This window comes from Chiloscyllium punctatum, chromosome 52, assembly GCF_047496795.1.
Source record: "Chiloscyllium punctatum isolate Juve2018m chromosome 52, sChiPun1.3, whole genome shotgun sequence".
Classification (NCBI taxonomy): domain Eukaryota; kingdom Metazoa; phylum Chordata; class Chondrichthyes; order Orectolobiformes; family Hemiscylliidae; genus Chiloscyllium; species Chiloscyllium punctatum.
Genome location: NC_092790.1, coordinates 43,927,267 through 43,953,868, shown reverse-complemented (window position 1 = coordinate 43,953,868; position 26,602 = coordinate 43,927,267). Strand labels below are relative to the sequence as shown.

The window sequence follows — 26,602 nt, the reverse complement described above, 5'->3', positions numbered from 1 at the left end:
GCTTTCTTTTATTGGTCAGAGTATTGAGTACAGGAGTTGTGAGGTCATGTTGTGGCTGTACAGGACATTGCTTAGGTCACTTTTGGAATACTGTGTGCAATTCTGGTCACCTTCCTATCAGAAGGATGTTGTGAAACTTGAAATAGTTCAGAAAAGATTTACAAGGATGTTTCCAGGATTGGAGGGTTTGTGCTCTAGAGAGGTTGAATAGGCTGGGGCTGTTTTCCCTGGAGCATCGAAGGCTGAGGAGTGATCATTTAGAGGTTTATAAAATCATTGGGGCGACCATATAGAGTTTTATAAAACCATATAGAGCTTTATAAAAGAGGGGCATGGAGAGGCTAAAGAGACAAAGTCTTCACCCTCGGGAACGGGAGGACACAGGTTTACGGTTAGAGGAGAGAGATATAAAAGAAACTTAAGGGGCTTTTTTCACGCAGAGGGTAGTACGTGTATGGAATGAGCTGCCAGAGTAAGTGGTGGAGGCTGATACAAAGATATCTGGATGGGTAAATGAATAGGAAGGGTTTGTAAGAATATGGGCCAGATGCTGGTAGGTGGGACTGGATTGGGTTGGGACATATGTTCGGCATAGACAGGTTAGACTGAAGGGTTTGCTTCCATGCTGTACATCTCTTTCACTCTAAGATCGGCTGAATGGTCCAATCAAAGATGATCTGTGGTTCAAATTTTAACATCCTTCAGGGTCCACAACCCATTCTTGATCCCATCCTGCAGGCTCTATGAATCCCACACTGTCTAACCTCCTGCAGGATCCACGTTCCTTCCTACATTAGTACCATCCTCCAGGTTCTGCAGCCCTTCCTACCTCCGTAACATGGCCTGGTCTCTACAAATCTTCCTTCCTCTGCGATGTTCCCCAGAAAGACACTGGAGGATGGTGGCATTTACAGAGTTAGGGAGGGATATCGGGATTGGAGGATTTTGCAGGCATTAGGAATATAGGGACTTGAGAAGGTTTCACAGTTTATGAGTGTTATATAGACTGTAGGAAGTTACAAAGATAGGGATGGTTTAAGATTGGAAGAATCTGCAGAAAAAGTTTACATGATTAAAGGCAGGAACCTTAGCAGTGTGCACGAACAGAGTGATCCTGTGTCCCTGAAGTTACCACCCAAGTGAAGAGGGTGTTAAGAATGCATATGGTGTGTTGGTTTTCATTAGCAGGTATGGCAAAAACCCTAAACATTTGTTTTCCCTCCAGAACTTACCGTGGACAAAGACTGGGGAACACAGAGACCAAGAGTAATACGTTAGACCACAATTGGAGTTCTCTGCAATTCCAACCTCCCTGCTACAGGAAGGATTTTGTGAAACTTGAAAGTGTTCAGAAAAGATTAACAAGATGTTGCAAGGATTGTTGCTCAATAAGCTGGGGTTATTTTCCCTGGAGCATCAGAGACTGAGGGATGACCTGACAGAGGTTTATATAAACATGAGGGGCATGGATTGGCTAAACAGTCAAGGTCTTTTCCCGGGGTTCAAGAGTCCAAACCTAGAGGGCATAGGTTTAAGGTTGAAGGGGAAAGGTTTAAAAAAGGGACTGAAGGGACAACCTTTTCACGCACATGGTGATGTGTGAATGGAATAAGCTAAGAGAGAATGTAATGGAGACGGATACCTTTTAAATATTGTAATTGTATCTGGATGGATATATGGATAGTCAGAGTTTAGCGGTACATGGGCCAAATGCTGGTAAATGGGATGAATTTATTTACATCTTCTAGTCAGCATGGAGGAGTTGGACTGAAGGCTCTGTTTCCATGCTGTACACCTCTATTACTTGAAAGAGTGCACGTTATAGAAGAGGTGGTGCTGGAGGGTTTAAAACACAAAGGAATAGAAAGCCCCAGGACCTAATTAAGTATATCACAGGACATTGTGGGATGCTAGGGAAGAAATTGTGGAGCTACTAGCAAGGGTATTTGTACCATTGACAGCCATGTGTAATCAGCTGGAAGGCTGGAAGGTGGCATAGTGGATTTCTAAGATTCCAAAGGGATCTTGATGATTTGGGTGAATGGGCTGAAAAACCACAGATGGAATTCAATCTGAATAAATGCGAGGTAATGCATTTGGTAAAACAAACAAGGGTAGAGCTTATACAATTAATGTTCAGGCCTTGGTTAGTGTTTTAGAGCAGAGGGACCTCCGGGTTCAGGTACATAATTCTTGAAGCTTGCATCACAGGATTGATACGACAATGCTTTGCATGCCTGACTATTACTCAGTCCATTGAGTGTACGATTTTGGACGTCATCTTGAGATTGTGCAGACATTTGTGAGGCCTGTTCTGCAATACTCCATCCAGTTCTGGTCGCCCGGTTATAGGGAGGATATTATTAACCTGAAGGGTGTTCAGAAGAGACTTACCAAGACGTTGCTGGGTATGAAAGGCTTGAGTTCTGAAAACTGGCTGGATATGCAGAGTTACTTTTGACTGGAGCCGGGAGGTTGAGAGGTGACCTTATAGAAGTTTAAGAAAAAAAGTTGGGATATAGATAGAGTCAGTGATAGCTGCCTTTTCCTTTGGGTGACAGAGTCTCAAGTGGAGGGGCCACATTTTTCAGGTTAGAGGAGAGATATGTTCAAAGAAAAAGGATATAAGGGGCAAATAGTTACACAGAGGGTGGTTTGGGTGTGGAATGAACTTCCTGAGGTGGATGTCGGTACAATTACAACGTTTAGTTAAGTACATGAATAGGAAAGGGTTGGAGGGATACAGGCCAGCAACAGGCAGCTGGGACGAGTTTAGTTTGAGATTATGGTTGGTGTCAACTGAAGGGTCAGTTTCCATGCTGTCCAGCTCTGACAACACGATGGTTTTGATCAATTATTTAAGAAAGGCTGCAAGAGAAAGCCAGGGAACTGAAAACCAATTAGCCCAACATCAGTGGTGGGTTAGTTGTGAAAGTGATTCTGCCAGACTGGAGTTACATTCGTTTGTAAAGGCAAGGATTGATGAAAGATAGTCAGCATACAAAGTCAAGTCTCACTAATTGATGGCTTGTGTTGAATTGGTGACAAGACATTGTCTACACCAACGTCAGCAGGGCCTTTGACGGGATTTAGCATGATTTAGGTTGTAGGTTTGCTCACTGAGCTGTAGGTTTGATATCCAGATGTTTCGTTACCTGGCACGGTAACATCATCAGTGGCGACCTCCAAGTGAAGCGAAGCTGTTGTCTCCTGCTTTCTATTATATCTTTCTCCTGGATGGGGTTCCTGGGGTTTGTGGTGAACCCCAGGAACCCCATCCAGGATAAAGATATAAATAGAAAGCAGGAGACAACAGCTTCGCTTCACTTGGAGGTTGCCACTGATGATGTTACCGTGCCCAGGCAATGCAACGTCTGGATATCAAACCTACAGCTCAGAGAGCAAACCTACATCCTAAACCTCAATCTGAGCAACAAACCTTCATAAACCTTGCATTTAGCATGATATACTGGTTCGTAAGATTAGATCACATGTGATCAGGGAGAGCTAGTCAACTGGACACAAAATTGGCTTGACAGTAGGAGACAGGGGTTGGTGGGAGAGGGTTGTTGTTCAGACTGGAGGCCTGTGACCAGAGGTGTGCTACAAGGATCAGGGCTGGGACCACTGATGTGCATCATCTACATAAACAATTTGGTTGAGAATATTGGAGTCATTGTTAGTAATTTTGTGGATGATCAAATGAATGGTGTAGTGGGCAGTCAGTACGGTTATCAAAGGGGATCTCGACCAACTGGGCCAGTGGGCCAAGGAATGAAAAATGGATTTTAATTCAGGTATTGAGTTTTGGATGAACACAGGTAATGGTACAGCCCTGGGTAGTGTTGTCGAACAGAGAGAGACCAAGAGGTGCAGTTACATTATTCTTTGGAAGTAGCATCACAGTTGGACAGGGTGGGGAAAGCGGTACTTGGCACACTTGCTGTCATTGGCCAGCACTTTGATACATGAGTTGGAGATATTTGTAACATTGTCTTCAATATTTCCCTTGGACAGAGGTAGCTGATAAGGGGTGACCTTATAAAGGTTTATAAAACCATACGGAGAGTAAGAATGGTGAATAGCCAAGGGTAAGTGAGTCCAAAACTAGAGGGTATAAACGTGAGGTGAGAGAACAAAGATTTAAAGAGGGAGCTGAGGGGCAACATCCACAGAGGATGGTGCATAGACGGAACGAACTGCCAGGGGCACATGGGAGAAACAAGAACAATTACAACATGGAAAAGAAATTTAGGCAGGCACATGGAGAAGGGAAGGTTTGAAGGGATATGGGCCAAACACAGGCAAATGTGACTCGTTCAGGTTTGGGGGAAATAGTCAGCATTGATGACTTGGACTGAAGGTTCTGTTTTCATGCAGCATGACCCTGTACCCAGTTAAAGAGGAGGAGAATACGGAGATAAGGCATGTTGTAGACACTGAAGCAAGGTATAGTGATAGGGATGGTAGTCTGCAATGCGGTCCATTTCAAATGTGCGGAGGGCCTAGATGGAAAGAAGGAGGTTACAGAGATAGGAACTGTTATAGAAGTTAAAAATTATTGAAGACACTGATCCACAAGACATACCTTAGGTACAGTGTTGGAGAAGGTACACAGAACAGAAAGATCTCAGGCAGCATTCCCACCCTCTCGTGGGAGGCCTGCTTTCCCCTTTGTTGTACTGATGCTCACTAAGAGAGCACAGGCCTGGATTGATAACTGTGAACTCTCTACGTTGTCTCAGTACAATGTAAGTTAAAGTAGACGTGGTGATTGAGCCAGAGTTGTGTCTGTACTGTGCTCCCCCTCCAGCACCGTATCTATGTCATGTCCTGTTAGCTGATGTTTGGATCCCTCACATTGCTGTCTGCTCTGTGCATTGTGAGTGATCTTACCTCACTGCAGGATTTATTGAAGGCTCTAGATCTCCCTGCACTTTGTCTATCTGGCTGACCAACCATCTTCAATGAGGTGATGGATGGAACACCCAGCAGCTGGGAAGTCTATTGAATCTCCCTGAGTACCTACAGGAGACAGACAAATAGACAAAATGGAAAATGACACTGATGTAGTGAAGGTTACACATGTAGAATGGCACTGAGTCCCACAGAGTCCCTGTGCTGTTGCATCTCTCTGGAGTGGAGAATTCTGTTAGCTCAGGATCTGGAGTAGCTGCAAGAGTGAGAGACACTGACAGAGGCAGAAATTAGACCCACACAGTGAGGGATACCACATGTAGAGATACTGAGTGATATCACCAGAGTTCAGGAAGTTGTCAGGATCAAACAATTGTGACAGAAGAAGGTGTTTACCTTCATGATGCACTGGTATCAGTGCTCAGGCATGAGCAACGTGCGAGCAGGTGAAGTGATGGCCTAGTGGTATTATTGCTAGAGCATGTATCCAAAACCTCAGCTAATGTTCAGGGGAGACAGGTTTGAAACCCACCATCTGAAGTGGTGGAATTTGAAATCAATAAATTCAAATATTATAATTAACCATCCATAAATATGTATGAAACCATTGCTGATGTACAAAAAACCCAAACACTTGTCCTTTCGAGAAGGACATCTGCCCATCCTCACATAGTCTGCATGACATATCCACAGCAAAGTGTTTTCCAAATCCAAATAGAAAAAGGTGATACATCAGAACAGCATGGAATGGGGCTAAAGAAAAGCAGAAAGGAACAGGCTGGGCCAGAGTTTAACTAAAACTCTAAATTAACGAAGTGGATTGTGATAGGAAATTGTGGAAAAGAGTACAGAAACTTGTTTTCCGCATAGACAAAGTATCTTCAATATGTTAGCTGGATTTGCGACACAGCTGAAAGAGATTTAGATACCAGAGAGATGTGGTTACAGGGTAAACAAAATGTGGAACATAAATATTCAATGGTTCACAACATTGTTGAAACTCAGGCAAAATGGACAACACTAACAATAATGTGTAACAAAGGTGTTAGATAGAAAGCGCGGGGGGTGGGGGTTCCTTAAAAATCAACGGGCAAACAATGGTCACAAAATATCCTTAGCAGATAATGTTCAGGATAAGCCACGAGATATTTAATAAGTACATTTAGAGTAAGAGGATCCCCAACTAAGCAGTGGGGCCTGTTAGAATCCAAAGGGACAATCTGTGCATGGAGCCAGAGGAAGCAGGTGAGGTCTTCAATGAATACTTCCCATCTGTATTCACACAGGAGAAAGGCATTGTAGGGATTTCAGTTGGGATGGTGAGGTTCTGGAACATCTTATGAACAATGAGAAGGAGGCGTTAAATGTATTCACAGGCAAAAAGGTGGAGACATTCCCAGTAACAATAAAATATATCCCAGGCTGCTATAGGAGGTAAGGGAGGAGATTGCTGGGTCCCTGGTGGATATATTTAATACTTTGCTGGCCACAGGTGAAGTGCTGAATGACTGGAGGATCGCTAATGTGGTTCCTTTGTTCAAGAGAAGCAGTGATAGGCCAGGTAATTACAGAGAAGATAGTCTGACAGCAGGGGGAGGGAAAATATTGGAAACAATTGTGAGGGACACGATGAATCAACTTTCGAAAGGACAGGAATACATGAGGGATTGTCTGTATGGATTTGGTAGAGGACTGTCCTCTGATATTGATGAGGCCAGTGCAGATGGTGTGGTAACATGGTGTTTATTAATGTCTTTGACAAGGTCTCATATGGAAGGCCGGTCCAAAAGGAAAGAGCCCATGGAATCCAAGGCAAGTTGGAAAATTGGATCCATAATTGGTGGAGCAGGTTTTTCACGACTGGAAAACTTTGCCCAGCTGGTGTACCACAGGGTTCTGTACAGGAACCATTGCTGGTTATTACGTACATTAATATCTCAGATGTGAAAGCAGAAGGTATCATTGGTAGGTTTGCAGATGACATTAAAGGTGATGGTGTAGTCCACAGTGAGGAGCATGGTCTCAGGCTGTAGTCTGATATAGATCAGATGATAAACTGAGCAGAGTAATAGCAGATGGAGTTTACTTCTGATCACTGTGAGGTAATGCACTGTGGGAAGTCTAATCAGCGAATGATATCCATCATGAATGGTAGGTCCTCCTGGAGTACTGAGGAACACAGGGACCTTGGTGGGCAAGTCACTGGATGTCTGAAGGTGTCAGCACAGGTAGACAGAATGGGGAAGACACCTGAACTGGGAACAGGAGGAGGACACAAATCCTGGTGGGGAGAGTTGCTGGAGCTGCTCGAGAGGATTTAAAATCGTCTGGCAGGGATGTGGGACTGCAAACAGTCGTAAGGCCAGAAAGAAGTTTGAGGCTGGTATAGATGTTCAAGAGAGCAATTTAAATAGACAAGGCAGGCAAGAACATAGCAGGCAATGAGGGAAAATTGATTAATTAAACTGTATTTATTTCAATGCAAGTGGCCGCACAGATAAGGCAGATGAACCCAGAGCATGGAAGGGAACATGGGACTGGGATACCATAGATATTACAGAAACACAGATAAGGGAGGGACAGGACTGGCAGCTCAATGTTCCACGGGACAGAGGCTACAGGAAGGTTAGAACAGGAGGCAAAACAGGAGGAGAGCTGGTGGTTTTGACTGGGGGAAAACATCACAGCAGTACCTAGAGAGAATATTCATTCAGGATCGCCCAGTTAAATGATATTAGTGGAACCGAGAAATAAAAATTGGTTATCAGTTTGCTACGATTGTACTACAGCGATAGGCAATGGGAGATGAAGGAGCAAATATGTCAGGAGATCTCAGATATCTGTTAGAATGATAGCGTCGTAATGGTAGGGGATTTTAACCTTTCCAAACCTCGACTAGGATTGCTACTGTGTTAAGCAGTTGGTTGGAAGGAATTTGATAAGTGTTCCAGAAACTCCCAGTCATTATGTAAATGACCCAACTGGAAAATGGGGCGAAACCTGACCTCCTCTTGGGAAACAAGGTCGGGAACGGGACTGAGGTGTTAGCGGGGACGCACTTTGGAAAGTCACCAGAATTGTATTAGTTTGAAAATAGCGATGGAAAAGGACAGGCCTGGTCCACAAGTTCAAGTTATCCAATGGAGCAAGATTGTCATGAATTTTTAAAATAGATTTGGGGAGGCTATTTGCAGGTAAAGGGAAGTCTGGCAAGTAGGAATATTTTAAAACCGAGATAAAAGGAGCGTTCAGCGCCAGCGTGTTCCTGTTAGTGTGCAGCTCAATGCTGACTAAATTAGGAAATACTGGCTGAGCTTCGAGGCTGTGGTCAAGAAAAAAAGGGGTCACATGTCAGATATAACTGGCTGACTCAAGGGAATCCCTTCAGGAGCATCGGGGCTGTAGAAATACATTTAGGATGGAAATCAGGAATGTAAAAAGGGGACACGAGATCGCTTTGGCAGAGAAAGTTAAGGAGAATCCAAAGAGACTCTACAAGTGTATTAAGGGCAAAAGAAGAGCTGGGGACAAACCCGGTCTCCTTAATGATCAATGAAGCCAACGATGTGTGAAACTACAACATTCAAAACAAATATTTCACTTTGGAACTTACTGTGGATAAAGACTGGGGCGCTCAGGGAACTAAACAGTGTTTGTCCTGACTACTATTGGAATACTGTGTGCAGTTCTGGTCTCAATGCTGTGGATGTTGTGAAACATGAAAGGGTTCAGATGACCAAGGATTTGCCAGGGTTGTAGGGTTTGTGCTGCAGGAAAAAACTGAATAAGCTGGGGCTGAATTCACTTGAACATGGGAGGCTGAGGAGTTACCTGATAAAGGTGTTTAAAATCATGATGGTCATCGATAGGGTGAATAGACAAGGTCTTTTCCCCAGGTTGGGGGGATTACAAACCGATAGGCCACAGCTTTAAAGTTCGAGGGGAAATTGTCAAAGGACAATTGGTTACTGCAGAGTGTATGGAATAAGCTGCCAGAGGAAATAGTGGAGGCTGATAGAAATACATTTAAAAGGCATGTGGATGGGTGTATGAATAGGAAGGGTTTAGAGGGATATTGGCAAAATTCTTGCAAATGTGACTCGATACGTCATGCAGGAGTTGGTCTGAAGGACCTGCTTCCGTGCTGTACATCTCTGTGACTCAATGTCCTGAAATCAGCCCACATTATAGAAAAGGAGGTGCTGGAGGTTTTAATACACAAAGGTAGATAAATCCCCATGACCTGATTAAATGTATATTAGGACATTGTGGGAAGCTGGTGAAGAAATTGTAGGGGCCCTAGCAGAGATATTTGTACCATAGAGAGCTATGTGTGATAGGCAGGTCAACTGGAGGGTGGCATTGTGGACAGTGAAGAAGGTTTTCTAAGATTACAAAGGGATCCTGATGAAATGTGTGAATGGCTGAAAAATAGTAGATGGAGTTCAATCTGAATAAATGTGAGGTAAGGCATTTGGTGCAACAAACACGGGCAGGACTTATACAATTAATGATAGAACCTTCGGTAGTGTGTTGTAGAACTCGGGGTTCAGGTACATAATTCTGTGAAGCTTGCAACATGGAGAGACAGGATGGTCAAAAAAAGGTGCTTGCCTCACTTCCTTTCATTGCTCAGTCCTTTGGATATAGGAGTTGGGAAGTCGCATTGAGATTATACAGGCCATTGCTGAGACCTCTTCTGGAATACTGTGTTCAGTTCTGGTCGCCCAGAATATCAGAAGGATATTATTAAGCTGGAGAGGGTTCAGAGGAGATTTACTGGGACGTGGATGGGTATGGAAGGTTTCAGTTTTCAAGAAAGGCTGGAGAGATTGGTATTTTTTCATTGAGGAGAAAGTGAGGACTGCATGTGCTGGAGATCAGAGCTGAAAATGCGTTGCTGGAAAAGCGCAGCAGATCAGGCAGCATCCAAGGAACAGGAGAATCGACGTTTCGGGCATCAGCCTGAAGAAGGGCTGATGCCCGAAAAGTCGATTCTCCTGTTCCTTGGATGCTGCCTGACCTGCTGCGCTTTTCCAGCAACACATTTTTTCACTGAAACCTGAATGTTGACAGATGACCTCATAAAAGTTTATAAAATCATGAGGGGGATAGATAGAGTTAATGGGAGTTGTCTTTTCCCATGGACAGGGGAGTTTCAAGACAAGGCAGTACATTTTTAAGTTTAGAGGAGAGACATATAAAAAAAAGACATGAGAGGTACATTGTTACACAGAGGGTGGGTTGTGTGTGGAATGAACTTCCCAAGGAAGGGGTGAACATGGGGACAATTACAATGTTTAAAAGATATTTGGATTACTCCAGAAATAGGAAAGGTTTGAAGGAATATGATCCAGGAACAGGCAGGTGGGACGAGATCAGTTTTAAGAGTATGGTTAGTGCTAACCAACAGTGCGGTATGACTTTCTGACTGTGATTATAATATTGTGCCATTAATTAAGGAAGGATGCAAGAGAAAGCCAGGGGTGTACAGACTAGTGAGCCAGACACCAGGGTGGGACAGTTGTTGAATGTCATTCTGAGAGATATGACTTACTTGCAGTGGGAAAGATAAGGACTGATTACAGCCAGCCAGCATGGCTTTGCACGTGGGAAAACATGATAAAAACAATGACTGCAGATGCTGAAAACCAAATACTGGATTAGTGGTGCTGGAAAAGCACAGCAGTTCAGGCAGCAGATTTCGCTGCACGTGGGAAAACATGTCTCACAAACTTGAATGGAGTTTGTTCAAGATGTGACCAAGAAGATAGACGAATCAGAGCAACAGATGTCAAGGTGTAGCATGATACATTGGTAAGTAAGGGTAGATCACAAGGGATCAGGGAGAGCTCGCCAACTGGATACACAATGGGATGACAGTGGGAGACAGAGGGAGGTGGGAGAGGGTTGTTGTTCAGACTGGAGGCCTCTGACCAGCAGTGTGCTTTCAGGATTAGTGCATCATTTACATAAACAATCTGAGTGAAAATATAGCAGTCTCTGTTAGTATGTTTGCGGATACCAAGATTAGTGGAAGATTGGGCAGGGAATATAGTTATCGAAGGGGATGTTAATCAACTGGGCTAGTGGGCCAAGGAATGAAATATGGAATTTAATTCAGGTGCTGGATTTAATTAAGTCAAACCAGGGAGGACTAATACAGTTAATGGTCGGGCCCTGGACTGTGTTGTCAAACAGGGAGAGACCAAGGGGTGCAGTAACATAGTTAGTTGGAAGTGGCATCACAGGTGGACAGAGTGGTGGGGAAAGCAGCATTTGGCACACTTGTCTTCATTGGTCAGAGCAATGCGTACATGAGTTGGAGATATTGGTATCATTGCCGTCTATATTTCTCCTGGGCAGAGGAGGCCACGGGGTGACCTTATAAAGGTTTATGAAACCATGTAGGGCCTAAGTAAGGTGAATAGCCAAGGGTAGGTGAGTCCAAAGCTAGAGGCATAAACGTGAGGTGACAGAGCAAGTATTTAAAGAGGGAGCTGAGGGGCAACATTTTCCACAGAGGATGGTGCATAGTGGGAGACAGAGGGAGGTGGGAGACGGTTGTTGTTCAGACTGGAGGCCTCCAGAGTGGTGGGGAAAGCAGCATTTGGCACTGCCAGAGGAAATGGTAAAAATAAGTACAATCACAACATGGAAAAGACACTTGGGCAGGTACATGGAGAGGAGAAGGTTTGAAGGGATATGGGCCAAACACAGGCAAATGCAACTCATTCCATTTAGGAAACCTCAGCCGAAGAGTCATGCAGCACAGAAACAGACCCAATGTCTCCAGTTGTTGGAGAAGGAGACTATCGAGACAAGGCATGTTGGAGAGACTGAAGCAAGTTACAGCGATACGGATGGTCATCTGGACTGGAGGTTTCAAATATGTGAAATAATTGGTGAGAGGGGAGGAGATGACCGAGATAGGAACTGTTAGAGGAGTTAGAATGATTGAAGACACTGGTCCTCAATACAAGCCATAGATACAGTGTTGGAGAGGGAATAGGGAACAGAAAGATCCCAGGCAGCATTACCACCATCTCGTGGGAGACCTGCTTTCCCCTCAGTTGTCCTGATGCTCACCAAGACAGCACATACCTGGATTGAAAACTGGGAACTCTTGATGCTGTCTCAGTACAAAATCAAACTTAAAGTAAAGGTGGTGACTGAGCCTGGTGTGGGTCTGGACTGTACTCACCCTCCAGTACTATATTTATGTCATGTCTTGTGAGCTAATGTTTGGAGCCCTCTAATTGCTCTCTGCTCTGTGCACTGTAATGATCTTACCTGGCAGCAGAATTTATTGAAGACTCCCGACCTCCATGGCCTTTGTCTCTCTGGCTAACCAACCATCGTCCCAACCAGCAGTTCGCAAGTCTATTGAGTCATGAACTCCCTGAGTACCTGTAGAAGACACAGAAATAGGCAGAATGCGAAATTTGACTAATGCTGTGAGGGTTACACATGTAGAATGGCATTGAGCCCCACAGAGATCTGGAAAATCCCAGTCTCCAATCCTGGCCTGTGCTGTTTCATCTCTCTGGAGTGGAGAATTCTGTTGGCTCAGGATCTGGAGTAGCCTCAAGAGTGGGAGGTGCTGACAGAAGCAGCAATTGGACCCACACAGTGAGGGATACCACATGGAGAGATACTGAGTCATATCACCAGAGTGCAGGATCAAACAATTGTGCAGGAAGAAAGGGTTTTGATTCATGTTGCAGTGGAATGCGCAACCTGTGAGCAGGCGAAGTGATGGCCTAATGGCATTATTGTGAGATAATTAATCCAGAAACTCAGCAAATGTTCTCTGGACACAGGTTCAAATCCCACCATTGCAAATGTTTGGATGTGAATTAAATGTTTCAAAAAAGATTAGATTAAAAAACCCATGAGTGAGTATTAAACAATTGCTGATGTTAAGAAATATCCATAGAGTGCATTCAAGTCTTAAGTGAAGTAATCTAAGATGGATCTGGGATATCACAGGTATTGCAGAATAACAGCTGAGGGAGGGACAGGACAGGCAGCTCAATGTTCCAGGAGACAGATGCTGAAGGAAGGACAGAAGGGGAACTGAGAAAGGAGGAGAGCTGCTGGTTCTGATGGGGTGAAACATCACAGCAGGACTGAGAGAGGATATTCCTGTGGGATCGCCCAGTGAAGCTGTGTTCGTGGAATTAATTGTTCAAAAAGCGCAGCAGGTCAGGTAGCATCTGAAGAAGGGCTTATGCCCGAAATGTCGATTCTCCTGCTCCTTGGATGCTGCCTGACCTGCTATGCTTTTCCAGCAACACATTTTCAGCTCTGATCTCCAGCATCTGCAGTCCTTACATTCTCTTCATGGAATTAATCAACAACAATGGGTCTTCCCTTTCCTCTGATTGTTCTACAGACCCCAATAGCCCTGCCCTCCTGCAACTTGACCTTCTCAAGATGGCGGCTCACAGGCTCCCTCTTCCCTCAAACAAATGGCGGCCGTGATCCTGGGCCATTTCCCTGATCAGAGACCGCCACATCCTGACCCGGGCCTGAAGGGTCTTTTTCGGGGTTTTTAACCTTTACTTTGGACTTGTGAATTCTCTCCGCTCCTTTCTCCCAGCGAGGCTCCCACACACCGGCTCTGAGCGCCGCTCTCTGAAGCCGATCGCAGCCGCTGCCGGAGAAAGTTGCTCCATGTCTCTCTGTCCTGGTCAATGTGACACTGCGCATGCTCCACATAGAAAGCAAACTACGCGTGCGTCTGAAGTTATCATTGAGTTTACAGAGAATATTCATACTCGCACAGAATCATGGGGGAAATATTATTCATTAACAATTGCTCTGTCGAGTTATAGTCATGGTGCTATCTAGCATGTAAATAAACTGGTTGCTTCAATTTAACCATACCGGCCAGGTATGTAAATTACCAATTGTTCTGGCAGTTTGAAAAGAGGTTTCTTACTCGAGTTGTGCAAATCGTTTGGAAATATGTACCTTATCAGATTTGCATCTCAACTGTTTGTTAAAATTTCGCATATATTTTTGAGAGAGATTTAATGTTCCACTATGTTAATGAGAATGATCAATCTTGCAAAACAGTTTGCTTTCTGACCAATCTTGAAGCGTTTACTCACCGAGAATGCTTTGGCCCGATCCTCACTCACTTCTGGTTGGAGGACCGGCCGCTGCTCCGCCCTTTCCTCCCAATTGCAGAGTTGATTCAGACGTGACTCAGCACAAGAAACAATAAGGGTCAAGGGAAGTTAGAGTCGATGTCTTGTGATGCAGTGAAAATATCCCGAATCTTGGATCGAGAGGCTTGAGTTCAATTCACAGCTAATGCAGGTGTGTATGATAACTACTTTGAACAGGTTCATTAGGAAAAACAAGGGAAGTTAGGAACAGAGGAAAAAATATAGAAAATACATACAATGTGGTGGGGCTCTCAGTGCTCAGAAGATTTCAGTCTTTACCAAGTGTTTCAGGGCCCCATTGGTCCCAATACAGACTGTTGCACTCCTCGTGCACAGCCAGATACCACGATTGTGGGGCAAAGTGTTGTGGTGGGATATGAAGGTGCCTTTGTAGAATTTCCTCAGTTTTAGAGGTGAAAATAGGTGAGAAGGTGTAGGGTTTTGTATGGTGTTACCTATTCCCCTCCTGTTGCAGCATTATATTATTGCCCTGACTCTACCTCGTATATTGTTGGCAGAGATCGCTGACATTTTGAAAGCCCACAATACAAGATCCATCACTCTGTTTAAGACAGCAGAAATCTCTTGTAGCACTATAGTCATAGAACAATACAGTGCAGAACAGGCGCTTCGGTCCTTGATGTTGCACCGACCTGTGAATTATTCTCAGCTCGTCCCCCTACACTATCCCAAAATCACCCATGTGCTTAAGTAAAGGATTGTTTAAATTTCCCTCATGTGGCTGAGTTAACTACATTAGCAGGTAGTGCATTCCATACCCTAACCACTCTCTGAGTAAAGACCCTGCCTTTGACATCTGTTTAAATCTATCACCCCTCAATTTGTAGTTGTACCCCCCATACATGCTAGCGTCATCATCCTAGGAAAAAGACTTTCACTGTCTACCCTATCTAATCCTCCGATCATCTTGTATGTCTCTATCAAATCCCCTCTTAGTCGCTTCTTGCCAATGAGAACAGGTTCAAGTCTCTCAACCTTTCCTCATAAGACCTTCGATCCAGACCAGGCAACATCCTGGTAAATCTCCTCTGTACTTTTTCAAATGCTTCCACATCCTTCCCGTATTATGGGCACCAGAACTGCACACAATATTCCAAGTATGGCCGCACCAGCATTTTGTTCAGTTGCAGCATGATATTGCAGCTCCGGAACTCAATCCCTCTATGAATGAAACCTAACACACCGTATACTGCCTTAACAGTACTATCCACCTGTGTGGCAACTTTCAGGCATCGATGTACATGGACTCCAACATCCCTCTGCACACCCACACTACCAAGAATCTTTCCATTAACCCAGTACTCTGCCTTCCTGTTATTCTTCTCAACGGCATCACCTCACATGTAGCTGCATTTAACTCCATTTGCCACCTCTCAGCATAATTCTGCAGTTTATCCAAGTCCACCTGCAATCTGTAACATTCTTCCACACTGTCCACTCCACGGACTTTAGTGTCGTTTGCAAGTTTACTGATCAAGCCACCTATGCTTGCATCTACGTCATTTATAAAAATGACAAACAGTAGTGGTGCCAAAACAGATCCTTGTGGCACACCACCACTAACCTGAGTCCAGGCTGAAAATTTTCCATCAGCCACCACTCGCTGCCTTCTTTCAGTAAGCCAGTTTCGAATCCAAACTCCTATATCACTCTCCATTTCATGTCTTTGCATTTTCTCCAACAGCCTACCATGTGGAACCTTATCAAAGGCTTTACTGAAGTCCATGTATATCATGTCAACTGCCCTAGCCTCTTCTACATGCTTGGTCACCTTCTCAAAAAACTCAGAGGTTTGTGAAAGATGACCGGCCCTTGACGAAACAATGTTGACTATCTGAAATCAAATTGTTGTTTGCTCGTTGATTATAAATCTTATCTCTTATAATCCTTTCCAAAACCTTTCCTACAACAGAAGTAAGGCTCACTGGTCTATAATTACCTGGGTCATCTCCATTGCCCTTCTTGATCTCTCCATTGCCCTTCTTGATCAAGGGCACAATATTTGCAATCCTTCAGTCCTCTAGTACCAAACCTGTAGAGAATAACGACTCAAATATCAAAGTCAAAGTCTCTGTTCTCTCCTCCCTAGCCTCCCAGAGAATCCTCAGATAAATCCCATCCAGCCCAGGGGACTTGTCTACTTTCTAGAATTGATAACACCTGATCGTAACTAACCTCGATCCTTTCTAGTCTAATATGTTGTACCTCTTCTCCTCTACAATATTTTCCTTTTCCTGAGCGAAAACTGATGAGAAATGTTCATTTAGCACCTCACCGGTCTCCACAGGGTCCACACTGAACTTCCCACTTCTGTCTTTGACTGGCCATATTCCTACCCTACGCTTTTGTTTCTCACATACCTATAGAAAGCTTTAGGGTTCTCCTTTATTCTATTCACTAAAGACTGCTCGTGTCCTCTTTGCTCTTAACTCTCTCTTTAAATCCTTCCTATCTGATATGTAACTCTCCATTGCCTCATCTGTTCCATCTTGCCTCATCAACACATAAGCCTCCTTCTTCTTCTGAACAAGAGATGCAATTTCCGCAGTAAACCATGGTTCCCTTACCTTATCACTTCATTCCTGCCTGACAGGGACATACCTGTCAAGGACATGTAATATCTGTTCATTAAACCAGCTCCAGATTTCAATAGTCTGCATCCCCTGCATTTTGCGACCCCATTCTATGCATCCTAATTCTTGCTGAATCGCATTGTATTTGCCCCGCCCCATCGATAAGGAGGAGGTTAATTAGGTTGTTTCTGGAGTTGAGGGGTTTGGCTTAACAGTAGATTGGTAATATATTCATTGGAATTCAGAAGAATGGAAAAATATAAAATAATGAATGGAATGGATAAAATAGAAGTAGAGAGGATGTTGCCACTGGCAGGTGAAGCTAGCACAAGAGGGATCATCTCAAGATTAGAGGCAGCAAATTTAAGACTGAATTGAGAAGGAACTTCTTGACCTCTACGGAATTCATTGCCCAGGGAAGTAGTTGATGCTAGTTCAGTAAACGTTTATAAAGCTAAGGTAGGTTTTTTAAAAAAAGAAATAATTAATTAAGGGATACGGTGAGAATGTGAGGAAATGGTTCTGCATCCACGAAATGATCAGCCATGGTCACATTGAATGGCAGAGCAGGGTCAAAGGGCAGGACTGCCTTCTCCTGTTCCTAGTTCTTATGTTACGCATTCCTCCCTCACTCGACTTAGAAGTGCTGGTTCTGGATTAGTGGTGCTGGAACAGCACAGTAGTTCAGGCAGCATCTGAGGAGCAGTAAAAATCGACGTTTCGGACAAAAGCCCTCCATCAGGAATAAAGGCAGAGAGCCTGAAGTGGGGAGAGATAAGCTAGAAGAGGGTGGGGAGAAAGTAGCATAGAGTACAATAGGTGATTGGGGGAGGGGATTAAGGTGATAGTGCAGGGAGGAGGGTGGAGTGGATAGGAGGAAAAGAAGATAGGCAGGTAGGACAAGTCAAGGGGACAGTGCTGAGCCAGAATTTTGGAACTAGGGTGAGGTGGTGGAATGGGGAAATGAGGAAACTGTTGAAGTCCACATTGTTGCCCTGGGGTTGAAATGTGGACTATAATAGTTTCCTCATTTCCCCTTCCCACACCTCACCCGAGTTACAAACTTCCACTTCAGTAGTGTCCCCTTCACTTGTCCTACCTGCCTATCTTCTTTTCCACCTATCCACTCCACCCTCCTCCCGCCCCATCACCTTCATCCCCACCCCACTCATCTATTGTACTCTATGCTACTTTCTCCCCACCCCCACCCTCCTCGAGCTTAACTCTCCACGCTTCAGGGTCTCTGCCTTTATTCCTGATGAAGGGCTTTTACCTGAAACTTCGAATTTACTGCTCCTCGGATGCTGCCTGAACTGCTGTGCTCTTACATCACCACTAATCCAGAATCTAGTTTCCAGCATCTGCAGTCATTGTTTTTACCTTGGAGGTGCTGCTGTTGGATTAGGATGGACAAAATTCAAATTCACAGAACACCATGTTATAGTCTAATGGGTTCATTTGGAAGTACGAGCTTTGCTGCTTCTTCATCAGGTGGTTGTGTGATTTTTAACTTTGTCCCTCACTCTTGTAACCTGATAAACAGCAACAAAAGTCTTGAAGAAGTGCACGTGCTCTAGCCAACAATCGGGCCCGGGTGGGAGGAGGTTGAGGAATTCATTAACTTCACCAACACATTCCACCCTAACCTTAAATTTACCTGGACCACCTCTGACACCTCCCTCCCCTTCCTGGACCACTCCATCTCCATTAATGACGACCGACTTGACACTGACATTTTTTACAAACCCACCAACTCCCACAGCTACCTGGATTATACTTCTTCCCACCCTACCTCTTGCAAAAATGCCATCCCATATTCCTAGTTCCTCCGCCTCCACCGTATCTGATCCCAGGAGGACCAGTTCCACCACAGAACACACCAGATGGCCTCCTTCTTTAGAGACCGCAATTTCCCTTCCCACGTGGTTAAAGATGCCCTCCAATGCATCTCATCCACATCCCACACCTCTGCCCTCGGACCCCAACCCTCCAACCGTAACAAGGACAGAACGCCCCTGGTGCTCACCTTCCACCCTACCAACCTTCGCATAAACCAAATCATCCACCGACATTTCCGCCACCTCCAAACACACCCCACCACCAGGGATATATTTCCCTCCCCACCCCTTTCCGCCTTCTGCAAAGACCGTTCCCTCCGTGACTATCTGGTCAGGTCCACGACCCCCTACAACCCACCCTCCCATCCTGGCACTTTCCCCTGCCACCGCAGGAACTGTAAAACCTGCGCCCACACCACCTCCCCTACCTCTATCCAAGGCCCTAAAGGAGCCTTCCACATCCAAAGTTTACTTGCACATCCACCAATATCATTTATTGCATCCGTTGCTCCCGATGTGGTCTCCTCTACATTGGAAAGACTGGGCGCCTCCTAGCAGAGCACTTTAGGGAATATCTCCGAGACACCCGCACCAATCAACCACACCGCGCCGTGGCACAACATTTCAACTCCCCCTACCACTCTGCCGAGGACATGGAGGTCCTGGGCCTCCTTCAACCCCGCTCCCTCACCATCAGACGCCTGGAGGAAGAACGCCTCATCTTCCGCCTCTGAACGCTTCAACCCCAGGGCATCAATGTGAACTTCAACAGTTTCCTCATTTCCCCTTCCCCCACCTCACCCTCGTTCCAAACTTCCAGCTCAGCACTGTCCCCATGACTTGTCCTACCTGCCTATATCCTTTTCCACCTATCCACTCCACCCTCTTCTCCCTGACCTATCACCTTCATCCCCTCCTCAAATCACCCATTGTACTCTATGCTACTTTCTCCCCACCCTCCTCTAGCTTATCTCTCCACACTTCAGGCTCACTGCCTTTATTCGGGCTTTTGCCCGAAACTTCGATTTCGCTGCTCCTTGGATGCTGCCTGAACTGCTGTGCTCTTCCAGCACCACTAATCCAGAATCTGGTTTCCAGCATCTGCAGTCATTGTTTTTACCCCGGGTTAAAAATGTCAGTGGTGGACCAATGGAAAGGCAGGGGTCGAGCTGGAGGACCTGGTGGGGCAGTTGGTCCTCCAGTGAATCAGTGAATGAGGGGCGGGACGTGATCATCCTCCGCGGTCGGCGCGGATGTTGGGGACGTATGTGCGGAGAGCTGTCGGTAAGGAAAGAAATAAACAGCCGGAGGTGGGAGGGAAATGGTGTTGGTATGGTCTGAGAGGTTTTACAATCATTTGGTACACATCCGAAAATACAAATTTGAAACTTACAGTCTCATTTTTGAAGCAAACGGGAATATGCCTCGTTGAGTAATCGGCCCGAGTGAGCGTCGCCATCTTTATTTGGGGCAATGATTCACTGGACACGTGCGCGGCCGCCAGCTTTGTAGGTGGCAAAGTTCAGAGGGATGTGTGTGCAGCCTTCCCTGGTAAAAAGAGTCATAGGGCAGGATTTACACAGAGCATATTCAAACCCACAGAAATGGACTTTTTTCTGGATTTGTTTCGTCATTCATCGAAATGATATAGATGTGAATAGAGGCCGTATAGTTAGTAAGTTTGCAGGTGACACCAAAATTGGAGGTGTTGTGGACAATGAAGAAGGTTATCTCAGAGTACAGTGGGATATTGATCAGATGGGCCAATGGGCTGAGGAGTGGCAGATAGGATTTAATTTAAATAGGTTAGGTTAGGATATTTGGTTGCCATAGGTTGGACCGAAGAAGTCTGTTTCTGTGCTAGACATCTTTGACTGTGAGATCATAAAAGTGAACTCTGCTCTGGTTCACCTCTGGATTCTCTGATGTCCATTTGTTCATTATCTAGCTTCCTCAGTCTCTCATGGGTGTATTTTTGGTCTGTGTAGTATTTTACAATTACTTTCACAGCTGTTTTGTCAATGAATTGAAAAATGTAGAGCTGGAAAAACACAGCAGGCCAGGCAGCATCCGAGGAGCAGGAGAATCGACGTTTTGGGCATAAGCCCTTCTTCAGGAATGTAAATGAATTGTCCACTGCTGCCCGGCTCCTGACCTGACCATCAGATTATTTTTTTCACAATATCTTTGACAGTCAAGAATTCTTTGTTCCAATAAGCGACTGCATTTTCCTTCAATTTCTGACAGTCAAATTCTGCACCATTTTCATTCCCTGTAATTCATATTGCACTCTCTGAAACAACAACTGGGTATTTCTCCTTCCACAGAAACCAATGATCAATGCCAAAGCCTTGTTGTCTGTGGAGAGGGTGATGTTTGACTGCCTTGTACTGCTGCAGTTTGTATGGTGAAGGTGGTTGGGTAAGAGACATTACAGATTATACACTCAGTGATATTGAAGAGGAGAAAATATCTGTACAAATCATCATGGTTTTAATTTCACAAAAATATTATTGAGATCTTTTGACATAAGGGTACAGATGGAGAATATTGTGTCCAGTGACCAAAACCATTGCCAAACAAGCAGTTTTTCAAGAATGCCTTAAAGGAAGAAAGTAGATCTTAGAGAGTTAGAGTGGGGATTCCAGACCATGTTCCCTTGGAGTCTATAGAAACAGCCACACAGATGAACTCAAAAATAAACACATCATTGAGAGTCTGAACTAAAATGAGTTATTGAGATATGAAAAGCTGTGTGGTGCAGGGAGATAGGAATGATTACAACCAGGAATTAATTCAAAGGTGCGAAAGTAACTTGTTCTTGCTTACAAATGGGAGTCTTTTGATTGATCAGAAAGTTTTGGTACAAGTGAGTACTTCAGCAGTAGAGTTTTCAATATTCTTGAGATTATCGGGAGGGTGAATGCGGGATGCTGGCCAGGAGTGGGTTTAGATAATGAAATCTTGAGTCAACAAAAGGAATGAATGAGAGTTTCAGCAAATGTGCTGAGACTGTGGTGAGGTCAGGTGATATCACTGAAGTCGAAATAGTGGTCTTGGAGGGGGTCTGGCCTGTCATCCTCACCTCATTCAGCTGTTTGTCTGTTTGTGAATAAAGTCTGTAACAAGCTCAGGAACTGAGTGGCCCTGGCAGAACCCAAAATGAGCATTGCTGAGCAGTTGCTTGACAGCACTGTTGATGACACCTTCCATCACTTCACTGCTGAGCGAGTGTGGACTGATGGAGGGGAATTGGCTGAATTGGATCTGCCCTGTGTTTTTGTGTTGGAAAATCCCTGAGCAATGTTCCACAAAGTCAGTAGGTGCCAGTGCTGGAACAGTACTTGTCTTGTTGGGCAGCAGGCTCTGGAGCACAGCCAACAGTATTATTGCCAGAATATTGGCAGGGCCCATACCTTTACACTGCTTATCCATTTCTTGATCTGATTGGAAATGAGTTTTCAACCAATTCGATTCATATCTGTGATGTCAGAGACCAATGGAGCAGGCTCATCCACTTGGCACTGCTGGCTGAAAATCGCTGCTAATGCTGTCCTCTTATCTGTTGCATGAATGTGTGAGACCCCTCCATCGGTAAGGGTGGGGCTATCTGTGATGCTTCCTGCAGTGAGTTGTTTAATTGTCCATCACTATTCTTGACTTGGTGTGACAGAACTGCAGTACTCCGATCTAATCTGTTGGTTATGGGATCACTAAGTTCTATTTGGTGTTGCTTGTGCTTTATGGCTTGCAGGTTTGGTAGCTTCACCAGGTTGGCACCTCATTTTTAGGTATGCCTTGTACTGCTCCTGACATGCCCTCCTGCATTCACCATTGAACCAGGGTTGATCCCCAGCTTGATGTTAATGGTTGAGTGGGGGATATCAGGCCATGAGATTTCAGATTGGGCTGGAGTACAGTTCTGCTGCTGTTGTTGGCCCACAGTGAGGCAGAAGTTGCAGGGTCAAGAGGGCTGATTGTGTGGTTGTATTTGCTCGTGCATTGGTAGATGTAATGTGGTCCATCCAGTTTCATTCCTTTGTTGAGACTGTGCAGTGATTAATACAATGAGTGACTTGATGGGCCACTGTCGGGTTTCTTTCCCTCAAGGACATTGTCAATGGCAGAAAAACATCCCCAATGGTTCCATGGCAAACAGTAGATTCTTCATTACAGTTATTTTTTTTTCTTGAATTCAGAGCCGCCCTCTACCGATTTGGGATTCAAACCTGAACTTCAGTTGTATATTTTAATATTCTTGATAAATGATAAATACGACAGGTTTGTTCACTTACTTTTAGAATCGCTATCACAGGTTTTGTTTATTGTTTTGGAAATAAAAACACTGTCCATTATCCTGTCTCCTCCATCCTCCCCTCCAACAATGAGTGAGGAGCACATGGAGTTTCTCTGTCAATAACATTGAGACAATCCAATCAGCTGCCTCTGCTTCTATCCTACCTCTCCACTAGCCCACCGAGCCAAACTGCCTCACAAGGGTGCTCCTCATTTTAGTCCTAAACTTGCATTTCCTCGATCATTGTTCCATGATCTGTCTATCTGTCTTTTTGGTTACGTCCTTCTCTCCCATTCTGCTTAAACCTAATATTTGACTTCACCATCATTGGAAAGTCCTGCTCCATCTCCGCTCTCCCTTTCCTTTCTGAATTCATTGTAGTTGGTGTCCCTCCAGGATTGTTCCTTGGTCCGTCCTGTTTCTCACCTACATACTGCCAGGAGGTAACATCGCCCAAAAGCACAGTGTTAGGATTCACATGTACACTGACAATGTCCAGCTCTCCCTCCCCTTCATCCGTCTCCATTACTCCACTGATACTCAGTTATCAAACTGCTTATCACGCTTCGATTAGCTGCAATTCACTCCAATGAAACACTGTAATTGTTAATTTCATTGCCTTCAGTTGCTATTCAAAATTCATTTCCCTTACTGCTGTGTCCCTCCCTCTCACTGGGAAGTGTCTGAGGCAGAACGACATTCTTCACAATATTGCTCTCATATCTGACCCCAAGGTGACCTTTTGATCAGACAACCACACAATCACAAACACCAGGAATTCCAATCTCCTAAAACGTTGCTTGACTCCTTCTCACCACAGCTCCATTGCAACTGAAACCCTAATCTGTGTCGGTGTTGCCTTTAACTTGACAAATCTGAAACAGAACCCTTGATTCCGTGACTGACCCAGAATCTGGTTCAAGACTCACCCGTAATGGGACACATCCTCTCCATATTTACCCTGTCAACCCTTGACAGAATCCAGTATGTTTCAAAGAGATCACCTCTCATTCTTCCAAAGTCCAGTGAGTATATTCCCAACTTATTCAGCCTTTGCTTACAGGATAATCCCTTCAAAACAGGGATCATCCCAATGGATCGTCTCTGAAATGCCTCCAATAAACTGCTCTATTTCATGAACTAAAGTGACCAAATCTGTTCACGTTACTCCAGATGTGGTCTCACTCGCCATTTGTTTAGTTTCCCTAAGGTATATACTCCAAACCCTTATATTGCAAACTCTTTGAAATAAGGGACAGCATTCCATTCCCCTTCCTGATTCCCTGTTGTAACTGTGTGCTAGCTTTCTGCGTTTCCTGCTCATTTTCCCCCAGTCCCTTTGTGGTGCAGCTTTCTACAGTTTATCCCAAGTTATACTCTATTTGCCAACTTGTTGCCCATGTTTCCTGTGAATACCTCTCTCTAAACTGTTTATAACCTTTTGGATCTTTCCTGTTATGCCTTTTCTAGGAGATTTCCCCCCTCATTATTCGAAACATTTACTGGGAGCACTGGGCAGTGGGAAGCATGCACAGTTGCTATCTTTCAGGGATACTCTGTTTAATGACTGGGAAGAGCTTGCTGCCCATTGGTCAGAATGTAGACATCTTCCCCATCAAGGTGAATGAGCCTTTCACACCCCATGTCTTATTGAGGAGGCACACCGGCAGGAAAGAAAAGGAAGCAAATCCTGCTCTCCATATCTCACTGAATCTTGGGACATTCTGTCTCATGTTCAGTCACATGAAGTCCCAAGGTGGAAACTCAAAGAAACCCACACAGATTTGCCCTTGAAGTACCTGCTAACCTCCACCAGGGGTAATGTGTACAGTCCTCCTGGGCCAGGAGGAGGGGATTGTATGAGTTTCAAACTTGAACTGACAGTGACGGATTTTATAAACTTGTATTACAGGCAGATATTCAGATGGAAATCTCAGTCATTGTAACGCCAAATTCTGACAGCATTACTCAATACATCAGGACCTGGATATTCATATTGTGTGAGAGTATTGTGTTCCAGATCAATACCATTTACTGAATAAAAATTCTCCTTTGAATCAAACCATCCTCTCAATAGATCTTCCCAAATTTCAACATGTGTCCTGTAATCCTTGTATAATGAGCTGATGGGTCTAAGGTTTCTTATTACAACGTTTAACTATTGTAAACCGCTTTTTCACAGCTCCCCAAATTTCCTTTGCTACAAGGAGAACTCCTCAGTTTCCTCAAACCCCTGATTCCCCAATGTCTGTTTGCTCTCTATAAGGTACACATCAGGATTGTGTTGGAACATTCTCCACTTGCCTGCATCAGTGCACCCCCCCCTCCCCCAACTTTATTAAAGAAAGTGAACATCCTCAAGGATAAAATACTGTACCTGAGTGGTTTCCCATCCACCACCTTCAGCATTTCCTTTCCCCACTCTCGAGGTACAGTGGCATCACTGTGTAAAAGATCAAGTCAGCATTGTCTTACCCGACCATAGGACTGCTCTCTCATTACAGAGAGATGTCTAGTAGTGGTTAACCTGAATATTACCACAGCACATGCAAGGGGAGAGGTTGAAAAGGAGAGTCCATTAGTTGCGGATGGTTGTTCTTGATGTGTATTAGCAACACACATGTCACGTGAACAATTAACGTTAAAAAAGCCCCACAAGTTCTGAAACTAAAATCCCCCATTCCTTGAACCATCCTGGTAAATCTCCTGTGCCCCCTCTCAGGGACCCTGCCACCCTTCAGAATGTGTGGGCGATCTGTGGTTCGCACAGACCCAGATGCTCTGAACCCTGTGGGTGATAGCATAGAGCAACAGTTGCAATAAACCTCACCGTCTGGAAGTGAGTGAGAGACAGAAATCCCGAAGGCATTTAAAATCTATTTAGGAACACACTTGCAAGGCCACGGCTGACAGGTCTATGGGCTCTGTGCTGGAAAATGGGATTAAAATAGTTAGCTGGGAGATTTCTTTACAGCATAAACCCAATGGACCACAAAACCGTTTTCCATCATGTAGACCACAGACGCGTAATATAGGAATATGACAAGCCACAATAGAAACCAGGTCAGAGAAGGTGATATTAGAATAGATGATACGTGATTGATTAATGTCTTTTGGAGGAAAATGTGACAGAGGTTAAGCAGGACATTGTGGAGCTCTGGGCGCAGGAGTCTGAAATAAAAATGGGTTATCCTGTAGGCTGGAATTAAAGAAAGGCACTTCACAGAGATTTGAGACAAGATTAGAGATAGGGAGGGTGTTGAGACTGGAGGAGATTAGAGATTGGAGGATGTTGCAGAGATTGAGATGTTTTTGATCCCAGAGATAGTGATAGTTCTGAGACTAGAGAGGAATTATAGAGATAAGGATGAGTTGTTCCCTTTCCCAACCCGACCTCTTTACTGATAATGATTGTTTCTCTGTCCTTATCTGCCATTGCCTCCATAGGCCTGCGACAATGAGAGTACACAGACAGTATGTTCCTGTTAAGGCCAAGGCTGGGAGGCATCGAGAATGCTGCATGACCTGCAAAATTGAGGCTCTGGTCAAGAAAATGAAGGGAGGATATGGCAGGTACACACCACTGGGTTTGTGTGAATCCCGAGAGGACTGTAAGGGTAGTAGGAGTATACTCGCGGGAAACCAGGAGGCAAAAAAGGGGACATGAGATAGCTTAGGGAAATAGGTTTAAGGAGAATCCAAAGAGATTCTACAAATACACTAAAGACAAAAGAATAACTAAGCAGAGAATAGCGACCCTCAAAGATCAACAAGACT

General features: G+C 44.6%; 1 long non-coding RNA gene across 1 annotated transcript; it reads left to right on the top strand.

Annotated features, from left to right (window-relative positions):
• The first annotated feature begins 14,146 nt into the window (after positions 1 to 14,146).
• LOC140470545 (uncharacterized) lies at positions 14,147 to 26,321 on the top strand. The gene is made up of 3 exons (XR_011956509.1): positions 14,147 to 14,247; positions 20,856 to 20,949; positions 26,273 to 26,321. It is a non-coding gene; the product is annotated as an uncharacterized lncRNA (long non-coding RNA).
• Positions 26,322 to 26,602: the final 281 nt, after the last annotated feature.